This window comes from Gouania willdenowi, unplaced genomic scaffold, assembly GCF_900634775.1.
Source record: "Gouania willdenowi unplaced genomic scaffold, fGouWil2.1 scaffold_275_arrow_ctg1, whole genome shotgun sequence".
In the NCBI taxonomy this organism is placed as follows: domain Eukaryota; kingdom Metazoa; phylum Chordata; class Actinopteri; order Blenniiformes; family Gobiesocidae; genus Gouania; species Gouania willdenowi.
In genome coordinates, this window is record NW_021145033.1 from 94,331 (window position 1) to 112,130 (window position 17,800).

A 17,800-nucleotide genomic window follows, 5' to 3' on the forward strand; every position below is an offset into this window, starting at 1 on the left:
GGTTAAACGCTAATGCGTCCATGCAGTTGGCTAAGCACGGTCACGTGACTCGCCTACGTGAGGTCGAAGGGCACGCACCACGCACGGGTGATTTAAAGGGGCAGAACTAGTATATATTTTATATATATATTTTAACCTGGGTTACATAATGAACTGAATCAAGAGCGTTATCAACAGATAACAACACTCAGAAATTAATATGATTTAGATCATGTTTAAATCCATGTACCCTTCATTCTTTGGTTATTTTGTTTCAAAACCAAATTAAAACTGAATTTTTAAAAAATTATTTTTAAAACCAGAAACAGGAAAACGTAAAAACCAAATACAGATAAAAACGGTGTATTTCTGATTGGTTTTAAAATAATCCAAATAACAATGGCAACATATTTTATTGTTTTGTTTGTTTGTCTTTTTTAGGTGACGACAGTTGCAAACACTGCAGCTTCTCTGTGAACTTGTAATAGAGAATAAGAACGCTACGTCAACTGTATAAACTATGGAAGTATATCTGTACCATAATTCAATTTAAAATCCATTAACAGAAATACTTTTTCATTTTCAGAATATAGCTGCATTTTTTAACTCATAAATAAAATGAATAATAAATCATCCATTTTCATTTTCTTCTTCCCTTAAACATGACGTTCTGGTGGGAGGAGTCAATGCAGACTGGAGAAGAATTCCAAACGGTGGAAAATCAGATGATTTCAGGTCAAAATAATGTGAGCAGCTGATTTTCTGAGGGTGCACAGATCCTAGATGACTAAGATAGTTTATAAATGTGATGACTGGACTACAATAGAGTTACACATAAGTAGTTTGATATTTGAAACCACTGTTTATTTGTCAAAGGTCACAGATTAATTCAATGAAACTTTATTTATACAGGGACAATTCCAACAATAGTCACCTCGTAGCGTGAGATAACAGGCAACACATTGTGTGATCATTGGTTTCTAAGAAGGGTTTACAGATGAAAAGCTCTATTATAGCTAAGTGTGTGCTAATATGCTAACTATTGTAATATCCAGTTTTTAATAGCAGACATGATATTTACAGTAATAATATATTGTGTTTCTGTGTGTGTAAAGGTTACAGATATGTTCCAGTGAGTCATTATTATTTTGATATTAATTTGAAAATATGTTCTAAATAATATTTCATCTCAAGGTTCCTTTATCAATGCAGATATGGTAAACAATACCAAAAGTCCATATATTAATAACAATAAAACTTTATAAATCTCCCCCATGTGACCAAACTATAACACTGCATTTTTATTTTTTCTATTCATTATTTAATAATGATGACATGTATGGTGACATACGTCTGGTTTTAGACATGTCCTCTTTTGTTTTCACGTGGTGTCAGGGCTGTGTGGGGATATTTTACAAATTTCTCGGTTTTTCAGGGACTTTGAACGCATCTCGAGGCATGCGTTAATTTAAAAGACGTACCTCCACAAAAATGTGTTCTTTCTGTCACCTGCAGTCATAGATTTTTTATGATATAGATATAGAATCAACTGCACTTTGTAAAAAAGACAAACAAACAAAATTATATAATGTGTTACCATTGTTATTTTGATTTTAAAACCAATCAGAAATAAACCTTTTTTTTGGATTTGGTTTTTATTTTTTCCTGTTTCTGGTTTTTCTGTTTTCCTGATTCTGGTTTTAAATTAATTAGAAAATTACAGGAAAAAAGTGCCATAAAGTAGATGTTTTACGTAATAACATGCTCCATAGTTAATTATTAGTTATTTTTGGTGTGTCAGCATGTCTTTCATGTAATGTACAGGAAGCGACTTTAATTTAATTTGTTGAAAATTATTTCCTAGACAAACAAATGCAGTTATTCTGCATCATGCAGTGATAGACACAACAAACACATATACAGCTGTTATGTTACTGCACAATATCATATAAGTTAGCTGTTACCATAATAGCTTTATATTGTAACAGCTCTGCTGTTTGTTGGATGTGTCCGTTGTAGATGTTCCTAATTCCTACAGCGTTGGCAGTCAGTGAAGGCAACTTGAGGATGCGTAGTGGAGATGTGTGTTTACAGTCTATGGTGTAGAGAGTTTGTGTCAGAAGTTAACTTTGGATTCATCTTTGTAATTTACCTTTCCATGTTTTATTTGGTGTGGTCACAGCAAACAGTGACTCAGGAATTTTCATGCAGTGAAAACTCCTGAGTCATGATGGTAAACAGCTAGGCAGGCAGTATTGGTTTCACGTTTATGGTGAAGTGCTACGAAGTGTCACAATGTGTGTGTACACTCTGTGTATCTGTTGCACGGTGTATATTCTGTTTGCTTTGAAGAAGTAATCCCACTAAGTAATCCCCATTTTTAATAAAAATACTGGTAATCTGATTACATGTTTTTAAATGTACTGTAACAGATTATAGTTACATTATTTTTGTATCCAGATTACATAACGCTGTTACTAGTAATCCATTACTCCCCAAGCCTGTGTGTGTGTGTGTGTGTGTGTGTGTGTGTGTGTGTGTGTGTGTGTGTGTGTGTGTGTGTGTGTGTGTGTGTGTGTGTGTGTGTGTGTGTGTGTGTGTGTGTGTGTGTGAGAGAGACAGAGCATTTAGGGGCCCCATCCATGAAGTCAGCAAAATGAAGGTCCGTCGTTCTATGTGATAAACACATGTATTTATTTATCTGAATAATATTCACTGTTATGCAGGATGTTTACTATTATTTGGGCCATAGTATATAGTCATCTTAAAGATGTAAATCCTTGTTTTAATCATAAATAAAAATTGGTTAAAAATGACCAAAAACAGTGGAAAAAGTTGTGAAATGGGATTTTAAAAACCACAGAAATTGGTTAAAAGTTGCAAATTAGAATGGACAAGAACGGACAGAAAAAGTGTTTTCAAAGTGTCAATATTGGAACAATTACTTTAAACTTTCAAAAAATGGGCATGACAAATGATGTATGTGGTTAAATTGGCAAAAAATAATCATGAAATACGGTGAAAAAGGATAAAAGTGACAATAATTGGTCAACATATGTGACATTAGATGCAAAAGTGGTGGAAAGGAGTTTATTATGTGTATAAAATGTGTATTAAAATAAACTCAAAATGCATTAAAGTTCGGGATTGAAGCCACAGATGCTGCAGGGCGAGAAAACACACACACACACACACACACACACTTGATTGGTCCGTGGATACAGAAAGTGTCTGACACACACAGCCTCAATCAGCTGACTAGGCATTTTACAAAGATTATCATTCAAAAGTATTAATATTGTTCATTTTTAGTGAGTCACACATAAACCTTTTAGTTTCTGGGCAAATATAGAATAAATGTTCCAAGGCTTCATCAATGTCTCTATATAAACCACACAGTTGTTCTTCCATTTTGAACCATTGATATAAAAAGTGTCAGCATCACTATTTGGACTTGTGTGAGAGTTGGTGTTACAGACCTTTACATGTTCCTTCCTAAAGGTGATGAATCCACAAAGATCCTTTTCTCATTTCAAATATGATGTTTCATACCAAAAGATATATTTTAGTTGATAAATTGTCCATAAATAAAGTCTATCAATAAATGTAACAGTCAGTCCTTTACTAAATAGTGCTCTTTAATCTGGCTATAGCTGTAGCTTGTTCTGCTCAACACCTCTTCCTTCTTGCTTGGTGAATCAGAACACGACACTTGTAAAGATATATAAGGAGGTTCCTGCAAGACATGCAAAAAGTATATCCTAATAAATATCATTACTGCTATTGTTTCCTAGCTTCTCTATAATCACATGGACCAGATTATCAATCTGTATGATAATCTAGACTTTATCTCACAGACTAAACAGTAGCTTTGCTGATGTCATTTCACTGATATTCACCGTCTGATGCATGAGAACTAAAATTCATGAATGAAACTTTTATTAAATATCTGAGATTAAAAAGACACTGTTTCTGTCTGGTTTTAAGTCAGGGACCTTTCACATGTTAGATGAATGTGATAAACACTACACCACTGACATGTGGGGGGGCTCTGAAAATCCCTCTCATGCTGTATCTTTTTTCTCTTACAGTTCAATCTTAATGTCAACAACAGTTATGATAGTGTGTGGTCTTATCTTGGTCCTCAGTTTAGAGGAAATTCCAACTCCTTCATCAAATATTAATTTTTTTACCAATTTCAAAGGCTACCAATCAAGAGCCTTTGTTCAGTCAGTTCTCGACAAACACACATGTATCTTGACCACATGCTAGTTGTGCTACAGTTGTTATATCATGCTTTAAAGCTGCAATATGTAGAATCATGAGACGCTCCACACTCCCCCCTCCCCTCCTGAAAAACTCACCAGACTTCTGGTGAACTCTTGCGTACACACACACACACACACAACTGTGGAACTCTTTGTGACTGTTTTCTCCATAGAGACTAGTAACAAATGTAGAGACTTTATCTTGTGTTATTGGAGAGTTTTCTGACGTTTTAGAGACATAAAAGCATGTATCACTCACTGCTGTGAGGACAGTAAGAGGCTCAGAGCCACAGCTGATCAGAGCAGACACACTCCACACTGCAGATGAAATGTGTCTGTTCTCTGTCTCCACCTTAGATAATGTTTCTCTTAGTTTTACAAGCTATTTATCTCGTTTGTTATCACTCTCTGTCTGACTCAGGGCAGACTGTGCACGGACTGAAAGCAGATCAAGTGAAGTCCGCCACACACACAGAGTCAGAGGAACCTCTGTGACTCTGTTCCTCATGAACATGTTTGTGCCTTTATTCTGTTGCTTCTCCACCTCAGTCTTCATTTTTCCTCTTGATTCGACAAAAGTCACGTTAGAGATTTCTGCTGGAATATAAAGCCATGAGACTTTAACTACTCTCAGATCAAGAACACACATTGACTTTTAATGAGCAGCTCCAGCAGCCAATAGTAATGCTTAAAACAGCTCATAAGATTGCTGTGTTGGTAGAAAGACCTCTGATTGGCTGACATCCATTCTGTATTGATAAACTTCATTTTCAGAGCCTGGAGAAGGAGAAAAGATTCACTGTCTACTCAGAACACTTTGGATTACAATATGCTCAAAGATGATTATGGACTTTTGACCAAATAACATAAAAAAAAAAAACATACTGCAGCTTTAAGCTAAGGGATGAGTACTGCTGAATTTTTACCTGCCAACTTTCTAGGTGTTTAGAACTGTGATTGTTTTAACTCAACCATATTTTTACACATTTTAGCAGCTTCATAGGCCAGTTAGCTCAGCTGGTCAGAGATTGGTGCTAATAACGCCAAGGTCATGGGTTCAAACCCCATACTGGCCAGATATTAATCAAGGACCATAAACCTGCTTTCATGTGTTGTAAATGTTAGTGTATGAGTCAGAAAGGACAAGGTATGAATATGTATACAATAAACACAGATAAAGAATATATAAACTGTTAATCATTCCCAAACCTGGAAGAAAATTCACAAATATGCCAAAAATCTAGAATGACTGTCAGTAAAGAAGCTTCTTTTTGACATCTTAATAAATCAGAAAGTAGGACAAATACCAATTTATTGATGAATAATCCCAGAACAATTTAGGTTAAATACTAATAATACTTTCTTTGTATGTGTATGCCTTGTGTATTCAGGTGTCCAACCATCATTTTGTATCCACAGTTGTGATGGAGCTGCAGAATGTAGGTTATACTTTCATCCAAATCATTGTCTTACAATGTAGTGAATAAATCATGGTTTATCCAAAACAATGAGAAAGGTCACAATAGACATGAAATGAAAACTGTCTGTGAAATGATCTAACCATTGTATGTAATAAAAACTCATAGACTAATAATAATGTAGCCTATTTTTAATGATCAAACATGTACATATATTAGCACACTATAGCTACAACTGTGCTTGTTTTGAGATTAATAAAACCATCCAGATAAAAGTGAAGGTCTTCATTTGGTGAATGGTTTTCAACTTCATCAGCTAATGCTCGTAAGTCATTCACTAAAACTCTGAAATCAGCCATCTTTACTTCTTCATCTAAGCCACGCCCATCTTCTGCAACAGGAAGTGGATCTGATTGGGATGAGACTGAGGTTAGTCCCTCCTACCGCATTAGCATATGTACACAGAAATGTGGAAATAAATAAAAGTAGAAATAGATAAATACATGTAGAAATCAATTTAAGACATTTAATTATTCATGTCCCATTTATTTACCAGTTTTTATTCATTTATTCACACATTTATTATCTATTTATTAATTTATTCCAATATTTATTTATACATGTATTTATTTATACTTTTGGCAGGTTTGGTCCTCCATACTACCTGAGCACCAGTCAAACAAACTCATGTGCACTCCTGTTTATAGAAATACACAAAAAGAGGATTTAAAAGACATTCATAATTTAAAACTACAATTATGAATAAAAATAAAGTGTGTTTAAAGTGTTGATGAAGAAAATAGAGTACAGAGGTGTGTTACCCCACGATGGAAAACACTGTTTATCTGATTCCATTACAGCTGGTATGAAGTGGGTTAATCAACCCTGAGTATGTAAACCATGGGTTACTGACGTGCACGTGCGAGATAAAAAACAATCATCAATGGATCAAAGAATACTCAAACTAATAAGTCGGTGTTTGATGAATATGAGCCTGTTCTAAAGGTGTGTTCAGTCTTCAGTGACTATAGTGGCTTAAATCACCTGTAATTAGTCACATATTTTGGTTGCTTCATCACTTTATCTCATCAGTGACGTGACGAGCGGTGAATAATATGAATAAAATGTGTCTGAGGAGACGTGTCAGCAGCATAGGATGTCTGTATAGAGAGTCCTCCTGTTACACTGGATATTAAGACAGTAAATGCTGCTTCACATCACATCATTTATATTGATTTTTAATGTAATATTATTAAGATGAATGATCTACAGATTTAACTGTATAACAATATAAAACAATAATCAAGCCTTAAAAGTGGATTTATTTAAATGATCATCTCCTTTATATTATCCACAGGTTTGTATTCAGTGAACTTTACTACAGACGTCAGTAGATGTTTTAATGTAGATCAACCTCTCAGTGACTTTCACTTAATGATTTGTATCCACAATGTTAGAAAGAAAACTACCGTTTGCACAAAAAAAAAGAAGACGTAAATCAACACAACATTAGTAATGATGTGAACACGTCTGTGGTGTGTGATGTTACTAATGTGTTTCAGAAAAAAGTGTTAAAGTTTATTAAAGTGTTAAGAAACGGTGTTCAGGTGGGCGGAGCCAGGTAGAAACCCAGGGTTTCTTTGATAAAACCTGCCAGCGACCAGGTTTAGTTCACGGACAATGTTGCTATGGTAACATACTCAGAGAAGTACATACCTCGCTTTTTGGAATGGGATACTCAGAGTTTCCCTCATTTCAGCCTCAACATACTCAGAGTTTGAACATAACCTGCTTTATGGAATAAACCTCAGGGTGGCCTCAGGGTGGCCACAATAAAAGGACAAAAAACAACAACAATTTTACTCCTTAGCAGCCCACTGCTCCTCTGTGGTGGTTAAATCATAGATTTTCAACACTGGGGTCGTGACCCCATGTGCCTGGAAATAAAATGAAGTCACCTGAAATGTCTCGTGATAATAAATTAAAAAATGTTTTTAAAAAAACTGATTGAAATTATGTTTTTCAATTTGATTACATTGAATTTATTTTTTTATAAAAACAAAGAAAATAAAAAATTCCATACATCTATTTTAAAATAAAAATAAGTTATAAAATAAATAAAAAAAATAAAATAAAATAAAAAAAATAATAATAAAAAAATAAATAATAATAATAATAATAATAATAATAATAATAATAATAATAATAATAATAATAATAATAATAATAACAATTAAAGCCGCGAGCGGCGTCATAGGTTCCGATGAAGCGGCCGGGGGCGGTAACCCACGGTCACGTATACCACTGTTGGGGATTTGGGAATTGGCCTGGAGTTGTAAGCGTTTTCGTATAACGGCGTACTTATCGCGAAGGATTTTCCTGTGTCATGATAGGCCCCTCCCACTTTTCACAGCCTGCTCTATTTGCCATAGCAATGTGCTTCCATCTAATAAGATTCATCCTACAGCGTTTTGAAGTCAACACGACATATCGTCTGTCCACTACAGCTGCTCGTGTAGGACGACCACAGAAGCAGCGCCCTCTGAGAACGCAAGGCATTGTGGGTAAATTGGTTATCGTTTGTTGTTTAGCTCTGGACAGTGATCGTGTGTATCAAATATGAAGCAGTTTGAACTTTGCATTCTAGAGTTATAAGCGTTTTCCTAGAACGGCGTCCTGTAAATGCTAACCGTGTACATGACCTTAAATGACACCGGTCGAAAACACAAGGCATGATGGGAAATGTTTCAAAGCAGTCATGACCAAGCTTGGGCACATGTCCTTTGTGTGAAATTTGAAGCTGATCGAAGTTTGTGTGTCAGAGTTATGGAGATTTGGAATTTTTTGCGTGCTAACTAAAATTAGCATTGCATTTTTGTGGCGGCGCCACGACCAAACCGTGACAGATACGAAAATTCTTTCGATAACTTTTCATCTTCAATGGGTCCTATGTGGTGTTGGCAAGTTTTAAGCGAATCGGATGAATCCCCTCAGACTAGATAGCGCAGATGCGTTTCGAGGGCGAAACGCCATTTTTGACCTTTGACCCAAGATGGCTGACTTCCTGTTTGGTTTTGGGCGGGGTCACAATGTAACTTTTTGCTCATTCTGGGGCGAAGACTACATGTGGCGATTTTCGTGCAAATCGGTCAGACCTGGCGGTCGTGTGGTTCCATCGTTTTTTTTCACGCCACCCAATTATCAAATTTTTCGCCAGGCCTGAGGTGCGTGCAAATTTCGGTGAGTTTTCGGGCATTTTTAGGGGGTCGAATTAGCGATCAAAGGCGGGCGGGGTATAATAATAATAATAATAGGAAATAAAAGCGAAAACAATAGGTTCCTCTGTCCCATTCTGGGACATCGGAACCTAATAATAATAATAATAATTTCATTCCTTGGCAGCCCAATGCTCCTCCGGAATGGGATAAATCAGGGTTTTTCAATGCTGGGGTCGTCATCCTGTGTAGGGTCGCCTGGAAATAAAATGGAGTCACCTGAAATGTCTGGTGATAATAAAATAAAATTAAAAACGGATTAAAATTACATGTCTTATATTCTAAACTGTTTAAAAACTGTTTTTAAATAAAAATGCACATTTTAAAAATAAATTAATTTTATTTTTTTAGTTATAAAATGTAATTTTAAAATAATTAAATAATATATTTTAAAAAATATAATTGATTAATTTATTTTTTATCTATTTTGCACATTTTTTTTTTCATTCAAATAAAAACGTCTAACACATGATGTCAGTATTCTCTACTTTCACTTTGTGCACTGATACTGTCTACTCTGTATTTGTAAAACAAACATGATCAAAACACTAATTTTAGAAAAATAAGTCTCCATAAATGTGTGATATAAAATGTGAACCAGTCACTGATCTGTCAGTTTATTGATGTGACTTTATTTTATGACTGTAATTGGTTCATCATGACCTTGTAACTTTTACAACTTAAACTACCTCTTTTTTTCTCTTTAGAATGACATTGCAGAATTTGATCCATAGAGATGCTCTGGCCCCTTCAATGGCCTGCAGCCTATGAAGGTGAAGGTTCTAAAGGTAAAAGAGGAGGTCAGGGTGATGTCATGGATAAAGAATAGTGGCTTCCTTTGTTTACATTAAAATGTTCCTGAAAGTTAAGTTTGATTAAAGAATCTTCTATTAAAAAAAGTCTGTCTTTACTTGGATCGCAAACACTCATTGCTATGTTATCTGCACAGCTGAACAGGTAGTAGCAGCACCAAGAATAAGGTAAATGTAGGTGAAATGAATATTATCAATATCTGTAAAAGAGAAATTTAATGAATGCAGAGTAGTCAACTGTTTTTAGAGACAATATTACATACGTACACACTAAGCATGTGGAGATTAATCGATAGGAATCGGTATCTAGATATAAACATGTGCGATGCAAGTGTATGGATTCATTCAGTGACATCGGTACAATCTACGGGTGAAATCGAGATGCATCGGTCACTGTGTGCCTGCATCGATAAAATCCATGGTTGCATCCACTTTTTCATCCATCCATCCATCCATCCATCCATCTATTTTATGACTCGCTTGTTCCTGTTTTCAGGGTCGCAGGCCAGTTTTTTATGATGTATTTCATTCTATCCAGTTTTTCTGAGGGACATTGAATGCATCATCAATGCTTCGAGTTTTGTTTTGAACACAGACTGAATCCAGGAAGCATGTTGGTACCGCTACAAAGTTACAACAACATGTAAATCAGACGTAGGAAGATGGTAAACTTGACCAGAATCATGTGGTTTGTAAAGAATGCTTTGCTGCTAAACCTGACACAAACTCAGAGGCTCACTATTATCGATATGGCGTTGCTGCTCTACCCCCCACCCATGTGTGTAGTTTGCGAGGGGGCAGGGAGGGCATTGGTCAGTTGTTTGCATTACAGTTTTCCCAATTTAATTAAAAGAATACAATTCTTAATATGATGTACATAATACACAAATACGTTAAGTGCCATAAAACACAGTGACAGTACTTTGTACATATATAATAATGTTTGATTTAAAGGTAGGGTTGGTAACTATCTCCAGATACACTTTTCAAGTTTTTGGTAGAAATGTTCATTATGTCCGGACAGATGTGAAGATCTTATGTATTCTGAAAAAGGAACGAAGAAAATCTGTCAACTGTAGCGTCTGTAAATCTGCAATAACTGCGACCAATGGGATTTTCACGGTTCGTTTTTTTTCAACCAATCATGTCTCCTGGTCTTCCTGCTCGTTCACGGCCTCGTGCGTGCACGAGCGTACATTAAAAAGCGCGTCACCGTTGTTAGAGGAAGCCCGGAAGTAGACAACAGAATGGCGGAGAAAGTACCTATTCCATGTTTACTGGTAACGTCTTGCCCTGCTAAGAAGGGCAAGAAAAGAAAGACGTTTTTAGAAAAAGCTGCAAAAAAGAGGTCTTTTGATTTAGCGAGAGGAAAGACAAAAATCTGCATCGAAACATCTTTTGAACGATGGCGACAATTGAAGGAGGACAAGGGCCTGAAAACTGATGCTATGGTTGCTGAATTACTTTTGGACAGGTAAGGTTGTTTTGTTGTGTCGTGGATTCCCCAGGTGGAGATGTGAACGATGAAAAAGATATAGTGTGGAAAAAAGGGATCGTAGAAACTGGCTTGCATAATAATACAAAGTTTATTAACACAAGCAGAATCAAAAGAACAGGGCTGAGGCAGAAGCCCTGTGAGAGCAGCTGGGGTCAAATTTACTCTGAAGCAAGAACAGGAGAGAGAAGCTTATATCTTTCACAAAGTTCTCAGATGTCACATGATTACTTAACGACCCTTCTCTGGGACAGAAAGAAAGGAAGCAACATTTGTTCCTTAAGGTGATTACAATTTATTTGATCTCATTTTGAGGGGGAAACAAACAGCTGGTATTCTTCCAACATCCTGAGTAACCTTTGGGGGTGATAAATTACCCTGGGCTCCGCAGGGGGTCGGAGCCCAGAGTTTGGAAACTTAGCAAGTAAACATTGACTGATTGCTTATTTTTGATCGTAATGTAACAAAGAGGTGAGAACAGGAACGAACCTGTTCTTTGATCCTACTGTTCCTTTGCTTGGCCGGGAAGGGGAAAGGGTCCCCCCTTGGTCCACATTTGCACTTCACAGAGGGAGGGAGACCTTTTGACCCCAATGCTGAGGCTAGTACAGTATCTCAGCCAAAGTTTAATTTAGATGATTTAATTCCTATCACATGTGAAACAGCCTGGGTGATTGTGTTAACTTGTAAAATAGTGGAAGCAATTCAAGCTATTTGTCATATTAGCCAGATGTTAACGTTAGCTATACATAACAAAGTATTTCTGTTGTTGGATTAGCCCGATGCTACTGTTGATTCTCTGTTAGTGCGAGCTAGTTTAGCAGCTACAGTGTGTACAGTATACATGTGTGCGTGTTTGAGCGTGTGTGTTGTGTTTGCTTTCAGCAGGGCGGTCAACAGCTGTAATGTAGGATATTTGTGATTCTTTTTAGCTATAACTGTGCTCCGTCGACTTCAACGCCGTGGAAGGACTCACTTGTGAGACTACATAACCCCGCTGTGTCAACTGTTGCTCCCGAGTCACTGTCTGAGAGGTGCGTGTAACTTTAGGCTGATATGAACATGTGTTGTATTACCATGCTATCGAACATTCTTCCTAACTTGTCATTTGTTCTACGTGCATCACGCTATTACTAAATGTATATGCCGATAGTGTGTGGTGTGTGGGGGGAGGGGGGAGGGGGTTGGGGTAGATCTGTACGTAAGGCAAGGGGGGGGATCTTATGTTGTACTCTGTGTCATCCAGATGAGAGAGCCCTTGATTGTCTTCCAGGCTCTCCTTTGAACTCGTTTTATTTCCTGCAGGCATTCTGCTGCATTAAAAAATAATGCATTTCAAATCAAGTTTAACATATGCTGATTACTTTCTGTAATTCTGTCATTTTCACAGAGATGATCATTTCTCCGTTGCTGGAGTCCAGGAGTTAGACATTAGTGGTCCCGAAGAGACAGCTCTTCAGCAATTGGATTCAAGGTATGGTAATTATAATTATAATTTTTTTCCATTTATTTAAAAAAAATGCACGCTGCTTTACTTGCATCACAGTAACATGTCATAATATCCCTCAATTGTTGTTCTTTGCCTGTGTATTCAGTATGCTGTCCCAGGACCTAAACGTTGAGGTTGGAGCTGATGAATTTAATGACATTCAGAACTCCATGTAAGTTTCTTTGTTGTGAGATGATTTCACTTCTCTGTTTATAGAAAATTGTGTATTGTTTGAATAATCTATGAATGTATATTTTCTACCAAAGTATTGACTGGGATGATAGCACCTGGTACCCTGATAAAGAGTCAGAGTCTTTGTCATCATCAGAAGAAGATGTAACCAGGGAGGTCGATTCTGACGATGACAGTGAAGAATCAACCTATAAGCCTCGTATTTGTGTGAGGTATGAACAACTACATCTTTCTGTACGTGTTCTCACAATAATGTGTTTTTTGGGAGGTGTAATTTTCATAGCTACTTTTAGTACAACAGGACTGGTGGTGCTCTCAACAGTAAAATTTGCTTGGATGCTCTTCCTACAATCAGCATGGAAGACACTGTGCATGATGTTTCAGCCAATATCCCAGATCCTACCGACACAGACCTTCACACATTTCCAGAGTCATGTAAAGTTATGGTGGAGGATGATATTATTGGTCATCCTGCTTCTATCACATATCATGACAGCCTGAAGCAGCTTGCTGAGTATCTCTGTCTACCTGTAAACACGTGTCCTGGTAAAGACTCAAAGACCAAGCAAAAGTGCATGGAAACTGGCCCGGATGCTCATACGCAAATATCAGCCCTCTTCAGTAATTGTTTATTTATTTAATTTTTTTGCAACAACATCACTTGCATTGTTATGCAATTGATTTGATTTTTAAACTGGATATATATTCTTTGAATTTTTTTCCTACAGGCAAAGGAAAATATAAAGACATTGGACATTTGGCATGGGTCAAAGAGCTTGAGCAAAAAAATTAATACGGTAATTTCATAATCCTTCTGAGTGGTATTATTGCTGAATCGCTACACAATGTTTCCTCTCATATATACATTTGTTATCCCATTTTTATTTTTTTTGCTCTTGTTCAAGGCTGGGCAGCAAAAGGAGTGCACCATTCTGCAGACCTGGAACAAGGATATCTGTAACCACTTTTGGTATTGTTGCAAGACTGCAGATAACCCTGATCAATTTTTTTGTAAGTATAATAGAAGTGCAATTGCATCGACCTAGAAACCTGATTGTATTGAGAATTTTTGTGAATATGACCTCATGCCTCTTAAATTTGTAACTGGTTTTACTCAGGACATGTGGACTGGACTCCTCCACCATGTGACAGGAAAACATTCCTGGGCCTTGGGTGCCTGTCATCATGGCCTCTTGATTGAAAACAGTGAGAAGGAGTTGATCAAGAGCCATTCAGTTGCACACCAGAAACTGTCATTAATTGTTTTGGATGGACGCTGGCTGAAAAAAGTCCACAAATATTTAAACTTCAGGTATATCAGCACGTCTATGTTCAACTTACGGATTAGTCCTCCAATTACTTTTTGTAATATAAATATAATACTTATTATATTATGTGTCTTGAATTTTATATTACAAAAAAGTAAAGCAAATGTATATGGTTTAAATGTGTTCTCAGGTCAACTGCAGAGCTGGAGTCCTTTCATAATCACATACTCATGTATGCAAGCAAGCGCTTCAGCTTCTCCCCACCAGTTTACGCAGCTCGAGCAATGCTGGCTGGCCTGGACTACAACTACCACATCCACAGACTACCAAAGAAGAACAATGATGGCTCCATTCAGTAAGTCGTATTAGAGTTACACTCATATTTGAATAAAAACACTCAAAGGCCATAAGTGGAGACAGATCTAATAAATAAATGCACCAAAGTTGTTTACATTTTTGAGGTGTGGTTATGTAATGACAAAATACATGGTCAAGGTGAAGGTTGTTAATAACATAATTGAAAACTCATCCTATTGTTCACGGTTAGGTTATTTAGATGTATTCCTAAGATTGTTATACTTTCTGTTTTTCCAGATATTGCAGGTTGCTTAATAAAAAATCCAAGAAGTGGAGCCTCTACACAGTAAAAGAAGACAAAGACTATGGCTACATCCCAGACCTCCAGAGTGCAATCCTTAGGAAAAGGTTGTCTGCTGTGGGAGGGTTGCCACGGACCATAACAAGGAGGCCTGACATTCCCCGTCAATATGGGGTTCTGTCAGGTGTCCCTGCTCCAGCCACCCAGGACCTGTTGCAGATGCAACTGAGCAGAGGGCGAGGTGAGTTGACTTATTTTGTAAGTTGATTATAAAGTACTAATATGCTTATGTGCAAAAGCTAATTAAAAAATCTACTTCACATAATATTATAATATTTATACCAGGTCTACTTGTACATATTTTACAGCTCTAATAAACTAAAGAATTTGTATAAACATAGCTGATGAACAACTGAAACTGTAATGACTTTTTGTTATGGAGTGAAATACAATAGAAATAGTGTGGTTTGTCTATCAAATGCAGTAACTGTCAGATATGTAATTCTGATGTTCTTTCTTAAGGTGAACCACTGCCGAAACAATGAGTTCCCACAGTGGACGACGCTGCCACATACAGAGCCTCACCTGCCGACCAACACTTCATGTGTATTGCCTTTGTTAATTCCATTGTTTTTGCAGGATGAAAGTTGTATGAAGTGTATGTGACGTTTCTTTTTTATAATAAAAATTGTACAAGTGTACACATTTGTTATCATTACTAGTAAGGAGATTCAAAATGTTATAGCTTGATTGTAGATGTTTGTTCAAGCAAATGCCAAAATACTATATAAAAATGTGTAAATACAGCTACTTCCTCTGTAATGATAATAGATAAAACAAAAAAACAACACCTTGCTCAGTGCAGGGCACATTTATTTACACTTGTCATAATGGAAACATTATTGCACTCTTCCAGGGATGTAACCCGTATAATGTCCCAGTAAATCTGGAAAGCAATCTCTGATTCTCCACACAACGCAAATAACAACTCTATTGCCTCGTCCCAGTGCCCCATATTGCCACATAACATATTGACGGTAGGCTGCATGGCGTAATTGTTTGCTGCTCTCCCCTCGGTTGGGCAGATCATCCAAGCCCCGGACATCATTCCAAATTCGGCTGGCAAGTCGCAGGTGGCCCTCCTGTAGTATGTAGGTTGCCATGTGAGGCAATATGGAAATACAAGCTTCTGGCTGTTGCCCACAGCACTTGCATTCTACATCTGTGGGCATATCCCTGCAGTTGTTGCACACACACCAGCTCAGCTGATTTGACACTTGAGTGCCAGGTGCTGGTGCATTTGCTGATGTGATGTGTAGCAGGTCAAACGTCATGCTTGGTTCACGTGACAAGCAGCGCCGCAGCAGTTGACGACATTCCTCTAAGTTTAGTGTTTGAATTCTGGCCTGTAAAGCATAACATTTTCAAGATATTTAGGAATGTTTCATTGAATACAGCTTTACTGTTCTCTAAGAGGAATCTAGTGTCCACACTAAGTAGCGTGCCAGTTTATTACATGTGATGTTGATTGCAGAACCTATATTTGCTATACCTGCTCATCTGCAATTCGTAGACCCTGCAGAATCTGAGCACGACTTGCATTATCTTGATCGAGGATTATTGTTCCCCGTCCTCTGGTTCCCCGTCCTCTGCCTCTGAGACGTTGGCCTCTATTTGTGGCAATCTTCCTTTGACTTCGGCCACGTCTCCTCTGACTCCACGATGTACTTGGCTCCGGACTGTAATCAGGGTCAGAGGCATAAAACCTCTCACCTTCTGAACTGTAAAAGAGAAATAAGAAATTATATCAAACATTTAGGCTTTTCGTCAATGATTATAACTGAACAAAAAATGTATCTGTAATTGCTGTAGACATGACATTATTTTTCCCAGCTCTATTACATCTATTGAATTAAAAAAAAAACAATATTAGATTAGATATGCTTTATTTTATTTCGGGCAGGGAAATTACAATTCCAGTTGTATTATAGAAAGAAAAGAAAAGCAGCACTCGGGTGAAATAATATATAAATACAGAATATTAAATATAAAAAAGAAACCAGAATGTACAGAAATAAATAATAATAAAAAAGGTTTCTACAGACTACAGCTATACTCCTCTCTCTGTCTGTTATATTATCCCTGACTGGTAATTAGGCAAAAAGTGGCACTAAAAAGAAACAATAAGAAATGAAAACAACACTAAAAATAATAATTATAGACACGCAGAAAAGTAAGATGTTGTAAGGGAAACTGAATAACAAGGTGAAAATGAATAAGGTGCCAAATAAATGAAAATAATGATTATAATAAAATAAATGAGGTAAAAGATGTATTACTTATGTTCTAGGACAGTGGCAGACCAGCTGATTGATACTCTGAGTAGTGGTAAAGAAAAACTCATTATAATAAACCTTTGTTTTCAGGAGGACTACAACTTGGGGACGAATGTCGCCCTCCTTCTAAACGCTTTACTACCGGGTAACCTAATGCTTACATGCTAGCTTGGTCGCCACCGTTGTTAGTAAATTAGTCACTTTTTTAACATATAAAATGATAAAGTATATCTTACCGCTGAATGCGACATCATACGCTTGGCTGAGGTCTGCTTCTGCGTGCGCGTTCATGTGAGTGAGGGGGGGTGGCTTCAGACGAAGCACAGGGGGGAGGGGGAGTCGGAAGGCGGAGCTGTCGGAGCATGCTACATCAAAATCAAGCTAGGTTTAGAAAGTTATCGACCCTACCTTTAAGTTTTAACTCGACACAAACTTCCTCTTCTTCCCTCACAACTGGGATTCTGATGAGGAAACAGCTTATTGTCACTGGTTTGTAGACTTTTTGTAGCCAAACATAGGTTTTTACCTCCATCCAAAGAGTCAGGCTGTTAGCAGAGGGAGGCTCACACCTAGTGGCCACAGAGGAGACTGCACACACCACAGCAGCCTGGAACCAGCATCTAAAGCAGGAGTTCTCAACCTTGGGGCAAGGACCCTGTTTTTTGCTCAT

The 17,800-nt window shown here is 37.2% G+C and overlaps 1 long non-coding RNA gene across 1 annotated transcript; it reads left to right on the plus strand.

Moving 5' to 3' along the window:
- The first annotated feature begins 12,701 nt into the window (after positions 1 to 12,701).
- On the plus strand, positions 12,702 to 15,033 carry LOC114459234 (uncharacterized). The gene is made up of 9 exons (XR_003673281.1): positions 12,702 to 12,721; positions 12,843 to 12,908; positions 13,003 to 13,140; positions 13,230 to 13,549; positions 13,657 to 13,725; positions 13,834 to 13,939; positions 14,047 to 14,240; positions 14,387 to 14,551; positions 14,791 to 15,033. It is a non-coding gene; the product is annotated as an uncharacterized LOC114459234 (long non-coding RNA).
- The last annotated feature ends 2,767 nt before the right edge of the window (positions 15,034 to 17,800 follow it).